This window comes from Oryx dammah, unplaced genomic scaffold (assembly GCF_014754425.2).
Source record: "Oryx dammah isolate SB20612 unplaced genomic scaffold, SCBI_Odam_1.1 HiC_scaffold_1, whole genome shotgun sequence".
Taxonomy (NCBI): Eukaryota; Metazoa; Chordata; class Mammalia; order Artiodactyla; family Bovidae; genus Oryx; species Oryx dammah.
In genome coordinates, this window is record NW_024070185.1 from 53,888,619 (window position 1) to 53,906,226 (window position 17,608).

Here is a 17,608-nt window from a genome sequence, read left to right on the forward strand (position 1 = left end):
CTCAAAGCAAGAACGCTGGAGTGGGTTGCCATTTCCTTCTCCAATGCATGAAAGTGAAAAGTGAAAGTGAAGTCGCTCAGTCATGTCCGACTCTTTGTGACCTCGTGGACTACAGCCTACCAGGCTCCCCCTTCCATGGGATTTTCCAGGCAAGAGTACTGGAGTGGGGTGCCATTGCCTTCTCCTTATACTCTGATACTTAAGAAATATTACAATGTAGGTTGTTCTGTGTGATGAGTACTCAGTGAAGCAGTTCTTCCCTCACCTCAGATAAGAAACTTTAAATTATTCAATAGCTTCACCTTAGTTCTTTTCTTGAAGGACTCTTGGAAGCAAAGCCTAGTGCATTTTCTGGCCTTTGTCAAATTAGAATAGTGATATGAGTGATGCTAGAACCGTCTTGTCCTTTCCTAAACTCCCCCACATCCCACCTGGTGCTCCATAGCAGAGCAGTGGACCTTTGGCCTGGCTGCTTATGGCTTCTGCATCAAGAAAAGCCTGTAAGAGATGCCTGGGGTTGTTATTGGTTGTCTTCAGGTTGATCAGCAACAACAACCATCATAAGTGCAAAGGGTGGTGAGAGTGGTTTGGTCGCTAAGCTGTGTCCAACTCTTGCAACCCTCTGAACTGGATCCCATTGGGCTCCTCTGTCCATGGGATTTCCCAGGCAAGAATACTGGAGTGGGTTGCCGTTTCCTTCTCCAAGAGATATTCCCAACCCAGGGATCGAATCTGTATCTCCTGCATTGCAGGCAGATTCTTTACCACTCTCTGAGCAACTAGTTAAGCAAAAGGTGCTACCAGCCAACTGCCAGAGAGTTCCTGGTGGGGTTGGGCAGAATGTACAGCATTTGTTTACAGGAAGGATAAAAGACAAGGTTCTTCCTGTGGGATATCTGAAAAATGGACCATATATTTTTTTCCAGTGGAAATGCCACTTCTCTGGTTTGTTTCCCTTCCATCTGCTTCACCTATATATGATCTTCATGCAGCCTTTTTGTAAATACTGTGTAGTATTTGAAAATGAATTGAATCCTGAGAGTTTTTTTCTTTCTCTACCCCCTCTTTGGTAACTACACAGATGCATTAAGCATTTCTTTATTTCCTAGGGGTTGAGTGATTTATTATCTTGACCCTGCTGGTCAGATAAACAAAAACCTAACTCAGAATGAACAACTGTCTCTGTTTCTTTGAGTGATAGGCAGAAAATTTTAAATAATGGTTGGTGTTTTTGAAAAATGGAAGAAAAGAAAGAAAAGAAAAATGCTTGATTTTACTCAGCCTTAGCTATGGGGAACTATAGGTAGAAAACTGGGCATTCTTCTATTCTCTGAAAATATGTTCTCCATTTATATTCTTTATCAGAAATTAAGCACTTTCATTAAGAAAATTATTTAGTTAGCAAATAATATGTTTTTTTTTTTTCTAAATGTTCTAAAATGGTTTTACCCAGAGTTTTGTTCTTTCTTTTGTTTGTATAATTTGTTTGGCCTCAGTTTTTTTCTTGTTAACTTGGAGTGAGGGTGACTAGGAAGCAGTTTCTAGCTTCATTTATAGATTGCTCATCAGTGGTTTGGATTATTTACTTTGTGCCAGGTTTAGTGTTGGTACTCAAGAAGACATGAGGTGGGAAAATAAGCTCTGCCCATTAGAAGAGGGCGCTGCTGCTGCTGCTAAGTCACTTCAGTCGTGTCCGACTCTGCACGATCCCATAGACAGCAGCCCGCCGGGCTCCCCCATCCCCAGGATTCTCCAGGCAAGAACACTGGAGTGGATTGACATTTCCTTCTCCAATGCATGAAAGTGAAAAGTGAAAGTAAAGTCGCTCAGTCGTGTCCAACTCTTCACAACCCCATGGACTGCAGCCCACTAGGCTCCTCCGTCCATGGGATTTTCCAGGCAAGAGTGCTGGAGTGGGGTGCCATTGCCTTTTCCAAAGAGGGCACATGACCCAACAATTACCTGCTCATACACAGTCATACTCTGCAATGAGGCAGTGATGGAGACCTGGGCAGGGCAGAGTGGAATCAAAGAGTCTGTCAGGTGCTCAGGCAGAGTTTCAAGAAGTAGTGATCTTTGTGCTGGGTCTTGAAAAAAAAATTGTATAGTGTTAAAATATAGAGAAGATTGTTGCTAACTAAGAAATAAAGCTAGGAGGACTGTTCCAATCTGGGCTAGAGATGCAGATACTGTCAACATGTAGATAACGCAATGACCTGGAAGGTATTCAACCTAGAGTGAGAACATAAATGCTAAATCTATTTGGGGGATAGAATTGCATATAACTAACTAGTGGGCATGGAAAGAGATATTCACAAAGAAAACTTGAAAGGTACACATAGGTAGAAAGAGAACTGAGAGTGATATGATAACTTAATAATCAAACTTTTCATTTTGGAAAATCTAGACTGAATCACATCCTATGGTTTTATCTTTCAAGTTACCAATTTTCTGAATAGGTACACAGTTAAATATTACTTAATGTGAAAATACAAAGAATATGAATTATTGAACACTATTATGTTTTTAATTAATATTGAAAACACATAATGAAGACACCTCTATAGCGTTTAAATTTAGAATATGATTTAAAGGCATTTGACAACAATAAGATACAGTTATCTCCCTATCAGACTGACAAAGATTGCAGAAATTGATACAACTCACATTTTTGGAAGGCTGTCTTGCAGAGCATATAAAGATTTGAATGTGTCTAACATTTGACTCTGAAATTCTACTTTGAGGAATTTATTTTAAAGAAATAGTATATGTACATTCTTTGTCCAAAAATAAGAGACTTTTGAAATACATTTCACTGTACTAAATAGGATAATACTTGAAAATTAAAATGATGGGTTAGAGATATATTTATTGACATGGAAGGATGTCTTCCAGCACATATAGATTACCTTATTTTTAATTTGTAGTACATATAGAAAGTGGCTGGAAAGATCTACATCAAATGGTGACTGTTTATCTGATGACAGCTCTCTAGGTGATTTTCACTTCATAATTTTGTGACATTTTGCAGTATCTTTGTGATTTTGTTGTTGTTTTTACAATGAGCATATATTATTTTCACAATCTGATAAAAACACTTCTAATTCAAGTAAAATGTCATTGACTTGGAAGTCCCACTGGCCATTACTATTGTAAAAAGACTAGTGCTTTACCATTTTTTAATGGGCATATGAATCACCAATGTACATATGTGCATGATTTAGAAGGTCTGATGTGGGGCCTGGGACTCTGCATTTCTTATGAGCTCCCAGGCATTGCTTGGTTGTAGACTACAGTTTGAATAGTAAAGTCTTAGTAAACTATAAAGAACCTGTGTTCCAAGATTTTATTGCTTTCATTATGCCTATTTTATTACAGACAGAAAACATTCCCGGAAAACAAAACTGAAACAATTTTGTTATCATTTAATGGGCTTCCCTGGTAGCTCAGCTGGTAAAGAATCTGCCTACAAAGCAGGAGACCCTGGTTCTATTGCTGGGTCAGGAAGAGCGGCTGGGGAAGGGATAAGCTACCCATCCCAGTATTCTTTGGCTTTCCTGGTTGCTAAGGGGGCAAAGTATCCGCCTGAAAAGTGGGAGACCTGGGTTTGATGCCTGTGTTGGGAAGATCCCCTGGAGAAAGGCTACTCACTCCAGTATTCTGGCCTGGAGAATTCCATGGACTGTCTAGTCCATGGGGGTCGTGAAGAGTCAGACACAGCTGAGCGACTTTCACTTTCACTTTCAATGGTTCCCTTAACTACTAGAATAATGGGTTCCATCTGCATTTGGTCCAGAGATACCCAAAGTCTTCTTGAATTCATATGACTACCCCAGACCACTTCAGCTCACAGCAGGGCCTGCTGCTCAAAATAGTCTCTCATTCTACAGAACTTGGATTACCATCCTCATTCGAAGCTTGCTATTCATGTTTCTTTTGCTTAGAATTTTAAATTGGTGACTTTTCCCTTATAAAATAATCAACTCAAATATAAATACTTTTTTTGGTCTTTTTTGCCTTTTCCAAACTGCTTAAGATTTTTATTTTGCATTTTTATTATTGAGGAATAAAGGGTACATAGCATTATATCAATTTCAGGTGTATAATATAATGATTCAATATTTATATATACTGTGAAATAATCACCACAAAATCTAGTTAACATCCATCACTTTACATAGCTACAATGTTCTTTTTTATTACAATGAGAACTTGAAGATCTACACTCTTGGTAGCTTTCAAATAGGCAATAACTATATTATTAACTGGAGAAGGCAATGGCACCCCACTCCAGTACTCTTTTGCCTGGAAAATACAATGGACAGAGGAGCCTGGCGGACTTCAGTCCATGGGGTGGCTAAGAGTCGGACACGACTGAGTGACTTCACTTTCACGTTTCACTTTCATGTTATTGGAGAAGGAAATGTCAACCCACCCCAGTGTTCTTGCCTGGAGAATCCCAGGGACCGGGGAGCCTGGTGGGCTGCCGCCTATGGGGTCGCACAGAGTCGGACACGACTGAAGCGACTTAGCAGCAGCAGTATTATTAACTATGGTTACCATGATGTATATCACATTCCCATGACTTACTTATCTGATACTACAAGTTTGTCCATTTTAACCCCTTCACTCATTTCTCTCACATCACCTTCCACCCACCACCAATGTCAAATATCAGTCTGTTCTCTAAGAACTTGTTTTTTGTTATAGTTTTCATTTTTGTTATTTTACATTCCAGTTATAAATGAGATCACATAGTATTTGTCTTTCTCTGTCTGGCTTACTTAACTTAGCATAATGCCCTCAAGTTCTATCCATGTTGTTGCAAATGGCAAAATTTCATTCTCTTTAATGGCTGAATACTATTCCACTATATATATGTACATACCACAATTTCTGTATGCATTCATCCATCAGTGGACACTCAGATTGTTTCTGTATACTTCCCATTGTAAATAGCACTGCAATGAACTGGGAGTATGTTTCTCTGTGAGTTACTGTTTTCATTTTCTTCAGATAAATACCCAGAAGTGGAATTACTAGATCATCAGGTTCAGTTCAGTCACTCAGTCATGTCCGACTCTTTGCGACCCCATGAATCGCAGCACGGCAGGCCTCCCTGTCCATCACGAACTCCTGGAGTCCACGCAAACCCAGGATCAACAAGTCAGTGATGCCATCCAACCATCTCATCCTCTGCTGTCCCCTTCTCCTCCTGCCCTCAATCTTTCCCAGCATCAGGGTCTTTTCAAATGAGTTAGCTCTTAGCATCAGGTGGCCAAAGGATTGGAGTTTCAGCTTCAACATCAGTCCTACCAATGAACACCCAGGACTGATCTCCTTTAGGATGGACTGGTTGGATCTCCTTGCAGTCCAAGGGACTCTCAAGAGTCTTCCTCAACACCACAGTTCAAAAGCATCAATTCTTCGGCACTCAGCTTTCTTCACAGTCCAACTCTCACATCCATAAATGACCACAGGAAAAACCATAGCCTTGACTAGATGGACCTTTGTTGGCAAAGTAATGTCTCTGCTTTTGAATATGCTATCTAGGTTGGTCATAACTTTCCTTCCAAGGAGCAAGTGTCTTTTAATTTCATGGCTGCACTCACCATCTGCAATGATTTTGGAGCCCCCCAAAATAAAGTCTGACACTGTTTCCACTGTTTCCCTATCTATTTGCCATGAAGTGATGGGACCAGATGCCATGATCTTCGTTTTCTGAATGTTGAGCTTTAAGACAACATTTTTACTCTCCTCTTTTACTTTCATCAATAGGCTTTTTAGTTCCTCTTCACTTTCTGCCATAAGGGTGGTGTCATCTGCATATCTGAGGTTATTGATATTTCTCCCAGCAATCTTGATTCTAGCTTGTGCTTCTTCCAGCCCAGTGTTTCTTATGATGTACTCTGCATGTAAGTTAAATAAGCAGGGTGACAATATACAGTCTTGATGTACTCCTTTTCCTATTTGGAACCAATCTCTTGTTCTATGTCCAGTTCTAACTGTTGCTTCCTGACCTGCATATAGGTTTCTCAAGAGGCAGGTCAGGTGGTCTGGTATTCCCATCTCTTTCAGAATTTTCCACAGTTTATTGTGATCCACACAGTCAAAGGCTTTGGCATAGTCAATAAAGCAGAAATAGATGTTTTTCTGGAACTCTCTTGCTTTTTCCATGATCCAGCAGATGTTGACAATTTGATCTCTGGTTCCTCTGCCTTTTCTAAAACCAGCTTGAACATCAGGAAGTTCACGGTTCACATATTGCTGAAGCCTGGCTTGGAGAATATTGAGCATTACTTTACTAGCATGTGAGATGAGTGCAATTGTGCAGTAGTTTGAGCATTCTTTGGCATTGCCTTTCTTTGGAATTGGAGCCACTGCTGAGTTTTCCAAATTTGCTGGCATATTGAGTGCAGCACTTTCACAGCATCATCTTTCAGGATTTGAAACAGCTCAACTGGAATTCCATCACCTCCACTAGATTTGTTCATAGTGATGCTTCCTAAGGCCCATTAGACTTCACATTCCAGGATGTCTGGCTCTAGGTGAGTATCATACCATCACGATTATGTTGGTCATGAAGATCTTTTTTGTACAGTTCTTCTGTTTATTCTTACCACGTCTTCTTAATATCTTCTGCTTCTGTTAGGTCCCTAAGATTTCTGTCCTTTATTGAGCCCATCTTTGCATGAAATATTCCCTTGATGTCTCTAATTTTCTTGAAGAGATCTCTAGTCTTTCCCATTCTATTATTTTCCTCTGTTTCTTTGCATTGATCACTGAGGAAGGCTTTCTTATCTCTCCTTGCTATTCTTTGGAACTCTGTATTCAAATGGGTATCTTTCCTTTTTGTTTTTTGCCTTTTGCTTCCCTTCTTTTCACAGCTATTTGTAAGGCCTCCTCAAACACCCATTTTGCTTTTTTGCATTTCTTTTTCTTGGGGATGGTCTTGATCACTGCCTCCTGTACAATGTCACGAACTTCCATCCATAGTTCATGAGGCACTCTGTCTATCAGATCTAGTCCTTTAAATCTATTTCTCACTTCCACTGTATAGTCATAATGGATTTGATTTAGGTAATATCTGAATGGTCTAGTGGTTTTCTCCACTTTATTAAATTTCAGTCTGTATTTGGCAATAAGGAGTTTATGATCTGAGCCACAGTCAGCTCTTGGTCTTGTTTTTGCTGATTGTATAGAGGGTCTCCATCTTTGGCTGCAAAAAATATAATCAATCTTATTTCAGTGTTGACCATCTGGTGATGTCCCTGTGTAGAGTCTTCTCTTGTGTTGTGATAGTTCGATTTTTCTTTTTTTGAGAAACATTCATACTGTTTTCCATAGTGGCTGTTCCAATTTACATACCTGCCAACATTGTATAAGGGTTCCATTTTATTCACATCCTTACCAACCAATAGTTAGTTATTTTTTTGTGTGTGTGTTTTTGATAATAATTTTAGCAGAAGTGAAGTTATATATCATTGTGGTTTTGATTTTCATTTCTCTGATAGTTAAAGATGTTAAGCAATTTTTCTTGTACCTGTTGCCTAGTTGTGTGTCTTTGAAAAAAATATCTGTTCAGATCCTCTGCCAATTTTTAAATCAGATTATTTCCTGTTGAGTTGCATGAGTTCTTAATATATGGGGGAGGGTATTAACTTCATCAGATATATGGCTTGCAAATATTTTCTCTCATTTTGTAGGTTGACTTTTTATTTTGTTGATGGTTTCCTTTGCTGTGCAAAAGCTTTTTAGTTTGAATTTTACTCACTTGTTTATTTTTTCTTCTACTACTTTTGTTTTTATGTCAGATTAAAAAATTATTGCTAAGATCTATATCAAAAAGCTTACTACCTGTGTATTCTTCTAGGAGTTTTGTGTTTTCTGGTGTTTTGTTCAAGGGTTTACTACATTTTGAGTTAATTTTGGTATATAATATATGATTGTGGTTGAGTTTTGTTCTTTGGCATGTGGCTTTTCAGTTTTCCCAACACTGTTTGTTGAAGAGATCTTACCCATTGTTTATTCTTGACTCTTTTATTGTACATCATTTGACTGTTTATGTGTGGGTTTTTTTTCCCCTAAACTCTCTCTTCTGTTCCATTAATCTTTGTGTCTGTTTTTATGCCAAAACTGTACTCTTTTGATTACTAAAATTTTGTAATATAATTTGAAATCAGGAAGTGTGATGCTTCCAACTTTGTTCTTCTTTCTCAAGATCTTTTTGGCTATTTGTGGTCTTTTGTGGGTCCATATAAATTTTAATATTGTTTGTTCTAGTTTTGTGAAAAAATGTCATTGGAATTTTGATAGGGATTGCATTCATCTGTAGATTGCTTTGGGTAGTATAGTCATTTTACAATATTAATTCTTCTATACCATGAGTATGGACTATCCATTAATTTGTATTGTCTCTAATTTCTTTCAATAATGGGTTATAGTTTTAAGTGTGAAGGTATTTCATGTCCCTGGTTAAATTTATTCCTAAGTATTCTATTCTTTTTGATGTACCTATAAATGCATTTTTTTCTTAATTTCTCTTTCTGATAATTTAAAAAATTTGTGTATAGAAATACAACAGATTTTTGCATGCTGATTTTGTATCCTGCAACTTTACTGAATTATTTTATTAGTTCTAACAGTTTTTGGTGAAGTCTTTATGGTTTTTTTATATATAATATTATGTCAACTGCCAATAGTGACAGTTCAACTTCTTCCTTTCCACTTTGGATTCCTTTTATTTCATTTTCTTTCCTAATTACCTTAGCTGGGGCTTCTAATATTATGTTGACTAAAAGTGGTGAAAGTAAGCATTCTTGTTTTGTTGCTTTTCTTAAAGGAAAAACTTCCTGCTTCTCACCACTGAGAATGATGCTAGTTTGAAGCTTGTCATGTATGGCTTTTCTTATGTTTACGTCCAGTCCCTCTATACCGACTTTGCTGAGAGTTTTTATCATAAATCAATGTTGAATATTGTCCAGTGCTTTTTCTTTATCTATTGACGTGATTATATTATCTTTATCCTCCATTTTATTAATGTGGTGGTCACATTGATTGACTTATAGATATTGAGCCATCCTTCCATCCCAAGGTTAAATGCAACTTGATCATGATGTATGATCCTTTTAATGTATTATTGAATTTGATTTTCTAGTATTTTGTAGAGAATTTTTGTATCTGTGTTCATCGAGGATATTGGTAGGTCTGTCATTTTCTTTTCTAGTGGCATCCTTATCTGTTTTTTGATATCAGGGTAATATTGGCCTTGTGAATTGTATTTGGAAGCATTCCATCTTCTTTTTGCAGGGGCAGAGTTTGAAAGGATTAGTATTAATTCTTTGAATGTTTGGTATTTGCCAGTGAAGCCATCTGGTCCTGGACTTTGTTGGTTAGCTGGTTTTTGATTACTGATCCAATCTACTTACTAGTAACTGGTCTGTTCAGATTTTCTATTTCTTCTTGAATCAATTATGGAAGATTGCATTTTCCTTGGAATTTATTTCTTCTAGCTTATCAAATTTGTTGATGTACAATTGTTCATAATAATCTTTTATGATCCTCTGTGTTTCTGTGGTAATCAGTTGCAATATCTCCTCTTTAATTTTTTTATTTTGAGTTCTTTCTTTGTTCCCTTGGTGAGTCTAGTGAAAGATTTGTCAGTTTTGCTTATCTGTTAAAAAAATTAATTTATTGATCTTTTCTGTTATCTTTTTAGTCTCTAATTTATTGCTGCTGCTGCTGCTAAGTCACTTCAACCTTTTTATGTCTTTTGTTTTACCAATTTTGAGCTTTATTTGTTCTTATTTTTCTAGTTCCTTAAGGTGTAAATTTAGGTTGTTTATTTAGATTTTCCTAGTTTCTTGGGGTAGGCATTTATTTCTATGAACTTCTCCCTTAGAACTACTTTTGTTTAATACCATAAATTTTGATACATTGCATTTCCATTTTTGTTTGTCTCAATATATTTTTTGATTCCTCCTTTGATTTCTTCTGTAACCCCTTGGTTGTTCAGTAGCATGTTGTTTAATCTTCACTTATTTGTGAATTTTCCAGTTTTCTTCTTATAGTTGATTTCTAGCATGTCTACAGTTTATTAATTTAAAAAATTAATAAAGCAGCAGATTCAGTCCAAATAGTCAAGAGAGAGAAAGATATTTTCCCAAAATATGTCAGATTCTACTAACCATGCTATCTGCTCAGGTTTTAGTCAAATCTATCCCCTGTTCTAATTTATATTATTAAACTCACACAAGTTAATTTAATAGCTGTGCAGTTCAGTTAAAAGGCTAATCTGAGTTTCAAAAAGGACCCAGATTGCTGAATGGACCCTCTCAACCTGCTTAGCTAACTAGCCAAAATCTTGATTTTATATTTGTTGTTCTTGTTAATGAGCTAATTGGTAGTTGGCATTAAGATTTATTTCTTATGTTTTTTGTATTAGTAAAGGACATAACTATGGCAATATGCCATGTGTTGATTTATTGTTAGTTCACTTTTTTGATATAAATTTTTTGACTATAACTTAGGTTTCTTTACATAAATAAAGAAATGATGTCAGCAGAGACAAATTTACCCTAAAGTTAAGAAGTTTTGTGTTCACATGATGGTGTGTTTTTACAACATTTAGTAAAACAATGTACGTAGTTTAACCTTCATAAATTAAGTTTTCTCTCTGTCTCTCCTCCCTCTCATGCTCTTTCCTGTTAGACTTTTCTTTGAAATGTGCAATAGCTGAAGTTTGGGAGTTAGTAGTGCCTTTGTAAAGAACCAATGAGGTTTGGGAACTGGTGGATCTGATCTAGAAAATACTGACAGGAACAATTCAATGAGAGCTACAGATAAATTTTTTTAAATTAATGACTTGGCTCTTGAGTTGTTTGATAATCCAGGAAGAAATAATATGAACACATTGGAGAAGTGTTTAAATTTCCTGCTGATTTGACACAAAAGGTGATCATTGACAAAGATAATATGATACTCATAATCTGGGCACTAGAGAGATGACAACTAACTTATTAATGAATGTTTAAAATTCCAAGAATATTTGAATCATCATTGTACCTTAAACCTATAGAGCCCTTAGTCCTACATGGATAAAAACATTTGATATTTCCCCAAAGTTGGCAAGAATCCTAAACATATATAAGACATTACAATAAAAAATTATGGGAATGAAAAAAATATTTCTAAACTTTCAATAAGGAAAATCAAATTTTGGCCAATCTTCTTTGAAGAGGGACTGAACTTTATTTTCTCTAAAGAAAAGATTAAAATTTTTGGCATTCAAAGAGAAAGTGGACACAAACAAAAATATAATTAGCACAGTATTATAGAAGATGTCCAGACTGTTAATTAGTAAAATTATATAATTTTTCTAGATCTGTGATGTTACTGGCAATTATCAAGAATTAAAAACTTATAAATTCTTGTGATTTATTTGCCTGGTATTATAAATGGCCATTTTCAACCAAATTTTACATTTATAATTTTGTATTCTTTTTCTTAAAGAAGGATCTCAAAAGTCTAGAAGCTTCAAGTTCCATAAAACATAGATATGTCCCTGATTTCAGGATAACTCAAAAGTCTAGTTGGCTTATATGGGATATTCCCTAGTATGTTAATATTTTGAAGCAAAGAGCAAGCTTTTTCTCAATAAAAGTAAAATCTTTAGGAATGTGTTAAGAATTTAAGGGAAAAAAAACTTGATACATAGATGTTCTTTCTTTTATTGAAAAAGTGTCTAGTTTTATAGTATAGAACTACTATACTTTCTTAAAATTAAGCTCTCAGGAAAAAATTGCAAATACAGATGAAAAAGCTGTGAAAATAATTCTGTCTGTATTAACACCCTTCCACATCCCCCTCTAAAAATATAGATTGACAAAGACCATTATAGTTGAATTATATTTGGGGTTTGAGTGAAGTTAGTCTTTGGTAGAATAGAGCATTGCCAAAGGCTGACATCTTGAAGGAGAAAATAGAAGCCCAAAAACTAAATATGGAAAGGAAAGGTGAGCTAAGGTACATGCCTCAGTTACCTGAAAGGCAACTGAGCTAGCACTGTACTAGTATCACTGTTGTTTGGAATAGGGCATTTGGTACAGTACTTAAGAGTTTTGAATCATCTGGCCCTGTCTTATTCTCCCCAAACCCTATTGTGTTTAATGCATAATTATGTTGAAGAGAAAAAGTTAAAATTTTACATAACCTCCTGCTCCTTCTTCCTCTGTAACTCAACTTGCTCCTTGCAAAGTCTAGATTACATAGGTCACATAGTCTCAGAAAGTGGGGACTTACAATATTAGGAACTGGAGCTTATCTTACTCACCCTTATCTTGTTCTTTGCAACTGCCCAAAGGTTTGCCCTGCAAACCTGCTTAATCATGCCTGTCCATGTAAAGGCCAGGCGTCCCCCTCCCTATCTTGACTGCTGTTCCTGCGTGTGTGAAACCCCTTAGTGAAATCCCTTTGGTTAAACCAGCCTATTAAGTTAGTGTTGCCCACTGTAGTCTGTCTTTAAAAACTCTAACCTCTTTGTTTGGGGTTCAGAGCGTAGGGTGTTAACTTCCTCTGGGGCCGCGAGTGTAATAAACCGAGTTCTCCAACTCTCTGAGTGTGGTGCTTGGTTCCTTGATTGCTGGTTTCGGCACGGCCCTAGTGAGATTCCAACCATGCCAGCCCCTTGAGCCACGGGACTGGTGGCTTGGCTGGGCTACAGCGAAGGAACCCCGAGGGGAACGACGATGCACACCACTAACAGTATTCTGGATTCTCCTTCGGACCAGTGTTCTGACTCTCCGGACAGCTGAGCCCCAACTGTACTCATTGGAGGGATGGATCAACTCACCAGGAATGGCCACAGGATCAGGTAAGGCCCTGGGGTCAGTCCCCAGTCAGGTCCTACCCCAACAGGTAGAAGAGGAGATTGATTATTCCCTTGGAGCTCCCAGGAAGGGACCATCAGATAGGGAGAACTGGGGACTCAGGAGAAGGGAGGCATTGTGATAGCCTCTGAATGATTGTGAGTGTGTGATTGCTGACTGAACAGAGTGAGAGAACCTTTTCTTTTCGGAAACTGCAAAACCAATTCTTTTTGCATATGCAATTAAAAACAGCTAGCTTGTTAAAAGGCCTGCCTAGGAAAAAGCTTGAAGTTAACCCTTTCCATGTCCTTGAAATACACAGCCAACTTTGTCTGAGACCTCAGCCATGGGAAAATTAGAATTTCAAGCAAAGGGAAAAAGAGGGGTGAAAGAGATATTTTAAATCTCAAACAGAAAACTATAAGATCTCTGCCAGTCTGTCTGTCTGTATTTATGTATGTCTCAGTGTATGTCTTTTGTTTTTTCTAATAATATTGTTGAAGTTGTAAATGAGTTCTAATTTAATTGGCCTAAAGGAAAGGAAGTGCTTACAAATCAAACAATTCTAAACACAAGAAAAATTAACCTAAATAAATTTCAGATTCATGTCAACTGAGAAATATTCAATATTAAATATCTAGTATTAATGTTTGTTTTCTAATCTAACAAGGAAGTATGTTTTTAATAAAAAAGATATAAAAAATAAAGTTACATTTTATAAAGGGAAAAGGAAGTAGGTCTGACTTACAAGTGGCTATTACAGAAAGTGATTAAAAGGTTTGTGGAAAGTGGACCCTAGAAAAGTTTTGTGCATGGTTAGGACTAAGTTTAAAATAAATTTAATTACGTTTACCTGAAAAACATCTATTTCTGCTTTATTGACTATGCCAAAGCCTTTGACTGTGTGGATCACAATAAACTGTGGAAAATTCTGAAAGAGATGGGCATACCAAACCACCTAACCTGCCTCTTGAGAAATCTGTATGCAGGCCAGGAAGCAGCAGTTAGAACTGGACATGGAACAACAGACTGGTTCCAAATAGGAAAAGGAGTACGTCAAGGCTGTATATTGTCACCCTGCTTATTTAACTTCTATGCAGAGTACATCATGAGAAACGCTGGGCTGGAAGAAACACAAGCTGGAATCAAGATTGCCGGGAGAAATATCAATCACCTCAGATATGCAGATGGCACCACCCTTATGGCAGAAAGTGAAGAGGAACTAAAAAGCCTCTTGATGAAAGTGAAAGAGGATAGTGAAAAAGTTGTCTCAAAGCTCAACATTCAGAAAACGAAGATCATGGCATCCGGTCCCATCACTCCATGGGAAATAGATGGAGAAACAGTGGAAACAGTGTCAGACTTTATTTTTTTGGGCTCCAAAATCAGTGCAGATGGTGAGTGCAGCCATGAAATTAAAAGACGCTTACTCCTTGGAAGAAAAGTCATGACCAACCTAGATAGCATATTCAAAAGCAGAGACATTACTTTGCCGACTAAGGTCCATTTAGTCAAGGCTATGGTTTTTCCAGTGGTCATGTATGGATGTGAGAGTTGGACTGTGAAGAAGGCTGAGGGCCGAAGAATTGATGCTTTTGAACTGTGGTGTTGGAGAAGACTCTTGAGAGTCCCTTGGACTGCAAGGAGATCCAACCAGTCCATTCTGAAGGAGATCAACCCTGGGATTTCTTTGGAAGGAATGATGCTAAAGCTGAAACTCCAGTACTTTGGCCACCTCATGCGAAGAGTTGACTCATTGGAAAAGACTTTGATGCTGGGAGGGATTCAGGGCAGAAGGAGAAGGGGAAGACAGAGGATGAGATGGCTGGATGGCATCACTGACTCGATGGATGCGAGTCTGAGTGAACTCCGGGAGTTCATGATGGACAGGGAGGCCTGGCTTGCTGCAATTCATGGGGTTGCAAAGAGTCAGACATGACTGAGTGACTGAACTGAACTGAACCTAACTGAGTTTAAAGTAAGCTGGTACAAAACTTGAATTCAGCCTTTCTCTCTGTTAAAAGGACATACTTTCTTCAGATGTTGAACTGCTTTTAATAATAGATTTAAGTTTCTTTACCTCTTAATTGATCTGTTCTATATTTACCTTTGAAATATTTTGTTAACTTTGGCTTAGTAAATAACTATTTCACAGTAACTTATATAATCCTACCCAACTGAGTGTTACAAACCCTTTTGATATTTATTGACAAAGCTTCCTAAATAACTTGACTTCTAGCTAACTTTGGGATGCTTCATAGGGCCCCTGAGACAACCCAAAGAGCTATTAAACTATGGGTTCATTGGACATGTTAAATTACATGGGAAGTACTGCTTAAGGGGAGATAAATCTTTTCAGGTTATACTGTATGGCTGGTGTTACTAATATAGATATCCTAGAATTATGTGAAATTCATATAGACCTGATATGCCCTAATAAAATATATCAATTATAATTTAGTTATCATATTAAAGCACTATGACAAGGTTTCTTTGTCAATTGGAATAGAATCAGATTTTAAACATGCCTTCTATGGTTTGACTCATGCCTTTAGAACAACACTGCTAGTTCTTCAAAATTTATGGAAAAGACTCTCTAAGATTAAGCAGATAAACAAATTTTGTTATTAACAGTAAGCTGGTACCAGACAGGGATTTGGTCTTCTTTCTGTTTAGAGAACAAAGTTTTCTTAGAATGCAGCTTTTGATAACAGATTATGAATTTCTTTGCCTTTAAATGACTTATATTTGTTTTAAAAATCTTTTTGGTAATTTGTTAAAGTAAAAACATTATTTAAGATTACGGTACATGTAGACAAAGCTCATTCTGCTTCTACAAAATATAACCCCTCACTGTTAGACTTTTGCTATCTTGATGTCCTTAAAACATGGCAATAGTCTACTCCTAAATCAGGAAATTAAAAATGGGTAAACAACAGCTAAAAATCAAAGAGTCAGGGCTATGGGAAATCCAAGTTGGCCACTTGGCTTTTCCTGGCTCCCTGAAAGATCTATTTTTATCTGATGGGTTAAAGCCTTCCCTGGCTACAGTGTTAATGCCCTCACAATGAGTTCTCAAAAAAAATTATGTTTCACTGAATATTAAGTACTAGTTTTGTTAATTAAGGTCTGTGCTTACTAAGACTCACTTCTGAAATAGTTCCTTGTTATGTTATATTGCTAAAAGATTTAATTAAGTTATTAAAATGGACACTCTAAGATTGTTTCTAAAGCTTATTTCAATAACCAATCTTTGGATAAAGGTCAGATGCTTCATGATGTACAACCAGGAGATTAACACTTGGCTATAATCATTTAACTGAGTCAGATGACCTGGGGTATACCGGGCTACACACAATGAAAGTTCTCGACTTAAATTCTTGCTTTTGACCTTACTAATAACTGCTAGCTATATTATTTTCAATGAAGCTTGCTTCAGAGGATTATTTCTTAAGTTACCAAATGTATGACTGAGCCTGTGATAAAATGCTGATATGCAGTTCCATTTGAAATCAATAATTATAATAATGTAACTCTAGATATGGGAAGAAGCAACAAGAGGAAATATTTTCCTGGACGAGGAGGCAAGACAGGTATGGTCCAGAGACTTTTGCTACTTACAAGGCCTGGTCTAGTGACAACACATTGAGTGGCCTGTCAATGGAATCTTTGTTAAACCTGAGAATGAGCCTTTCTAGCACCATGGGACACAATAACCATGAAATGCCCCCCAAACATGGTCAAATATATTGCTATGAAGGGGCCCTGCTGACTGGAAGTTGGCCCTTGCCAGATGTCTCTACAAAGATTAAATCATGACCACTACAAGATGCTGACCTTCAACACCCCCTTGAAAGGAGTTCAAGGTAGAGACAAAAAAATAAGGCACTCTGTGCTCTGGGAAAAAGCCAGAAAAACAGGCCTTCAGATAGTTAGATATTTTTCAGGTAAAGATTTTTATGAGTCCAAATTCTTGCATCTTCTCATACCTAGAGAAACACTAATGTTATGAAGCAATGTCTGGACCTGGTTCTCCTAGCTAGCGCCTCAGCAGCTTTCCTACTTCGATTAGTCATTGGGCCATATTATCTTTAACTGTCTTGTTAAGTTTGTTTCTCCAAGTTCAGTTCAGTTCAGTTCAGTCGCTCAGTCGTGTCCGACTCTTTGTGACTCCATGAATCGCAGCACGCCAGGCCTCCCTGTTCATCACCATCTTCCGGAGTTCACTCAGACTCATGTCCATCGAGTCCATGATGCCATCCAGCCATCTCATCCTCTGTCGTCCCCTTCTCCTCCTGCCCCCAATCCCTCCCAGCATCAGAGTCTTTTCCAATGAATCAACTCTTCGCATGAGGTGGCCAAAGTACTGGAGTTTCAGCTTTAGCATCATTCCTTCCAAAGAAATCCCAGGGCTGATCTCCTTCAGAATGGACTAGTTGGATCTCCTTGCAGTCCAAGGGACTCTCAAGAGTCTTCTCCAACACCACAGTTCAAAAGCATCAATTCTTCGGCGCTCAGCCTTCTTCACAGTCCAACTCTCACATCCATACATGACCACAGGAAAAACCATAGCCTTGACTAGACGGACCTTAGTCGGCAAAGTAATGTCTCTGCTTTTGAATATACTCTCTAGGTTGGTCATAACTTTTCTTCCAAGGAGTAAGTGTCTTTTAATTTCATGGCTGCAGTCACCATCTGCAGTGATTTTGGAGCCCCCAAAAATAAAGTCTGACACTGTTTCC